A 1,814-nucleotide genomic window follows, 5' to 3' on the forward strand; every position below is an offset into this window, starting at 1 on the left:
GGGGGCGGAACCGAGGGTGGCGAACCATTTCCGGGAACCGGAAAAAAAAAAAAAAAAAAAAAAAAAAAAGATGTTTATTTAATGCTCTCTCCTGTTATCAAAAGAATATTACCCATATATTAACTGCTAACTAGTTAACACTGGGGAATATTGGGTGTCCTCAGAAAACATAATCTGACTTAGAACTCTAAGCAGAATCTCCCTCTGCTTGTGCTTTCCCAGATTAAATGATGGATACATTCTGATTATACAAAACATAAGAAAAAGAAACTAAAATTTGTATTAGTTACTCTTTAGATATTCATTATAGATTACATCATTTATAAGAAGATAAAAGAGTGATTACAGAAAGAATCAAAGAATCAAGTTTTAGAATCTATGCTACTTTAGCAAATGTCTACAAGAAACTATCTTTTTCTGACAGCTGATTTACAGGAGTACATAAACTGCTTTCTCTTATGTAAAAAATAGGTCGCATATAACTCTCCCCCCAACTTTCATTCTAATCATAACTTTAAATAGCTGCCTTAGTGAAGGAGTGTTCTACGGCAATATACTTTAGTAACAATGGAGTTTGGGAGTTAGAATGTTCCTAGATGTGTGTTTTTGTCAAAAAGGCCATATTGCCTTATCTGCCCTTTTTATGCTCTCTCATAAATCCTGCACACTTAAGGGAGAAAGAGTGAAGACCAGAAATTAATGTTTGATTGAGATGTTTGCCAATTGTCATTACCAGATTTAAAGCTGATTTCTCTTGATAAGGGAATGGGCCTTTACAATGTAGTAGCTTCTTAAACTTCAGAATCCTAAAGCAGGAATTTGAATGAGCAGGGTATATAAGGAAAACATGCTGGGGATGTGGAGTGGAGAGATCTAAGAGCAGTCTTCATAATTTAAGTAACAAAAGCTAATGTTACAGAATGCTTTATATAATGTTTTTTTCTTTGGATTATTTTAAGAAAGGTTAAATTTTTGTTCTGTACAATTTAATCTTAAACTTAGTTACCAATAACTAAGAAGATCCTGAATCTTCCAGCTTACTGCCCAGAACAGCTTTCTCATTTGAGAAGATTTAGCTTGAAGAGGCCTTTACCCCCAAGACCGTTTTTGTTCACATGCCAGCTCTTCCCTTTCCAAAAGAGTTGGAAAACAGTCAGAATCATTGAGGGGCTTGTCATTTGGCTTGTAAATGTAAGGTAGTTGCCCCTCTACCTTTAATATGATGACTCAACTTCAGCGAACAAGTTACTTAACCTCTCTGAGCCTCAGTCTCCTCATCTATAAATTGGAAGGTATTATACCTGCTCAGTATATAGCAGAGGACTTTACATGTCCTACTTACATTCACAGCCTTCTTCATAAGGAAAATATATATTCTGACATGTTAAAAAATGTTTAAGTGCAATACCAAAAAGTGAAAAAATGAATTCCAATTCAAGATGACAAACTGAACATACCTATTTACTGCCCCCAACCCCAATGTTACTGAAATGACAGGAAATATGAAAACCAAAATAATCCTCAGCAATGCTGGAAAATCAGAGGAGGTGCTATCAGCAAATTTACGACAACCCCATAGAATTAAGGAACCTCCTAACTCTATAAAGGCAAAAGAGCAGGAAAACAATGATATTCTCAGAAGGATCCCATAATAACCTCAAGCTAGAGGGGGAGACGTGGAGCAGTGCCCAAAGATTCCTGCCTCCTGGCATTCATGCCTTTGTGTATGGGCTGGACCTAGTGATTTACTTCTAACCAATAGAATATAGCAAAGGTGATGGAATATCACTTGTATGGTTAGGTAATATAATATT

This window comes from Galeopterus variegatus, unplaced genomic scaffold (assembly GCF_000696425.1).
Source record: "Galeopterus variegatus unplaced genomic scaffold, G_variegatus-3.0.2 Scaffold3045, whole genome shotgun sequence".
Classification (NCBI taxonomy): domain Eukaryota; kingdom Metazoa; phylum Chordata; class Mammalia; order Dermoptera; family Cynocephalidae; genus Galeopterus; species Galeopterus variegatus.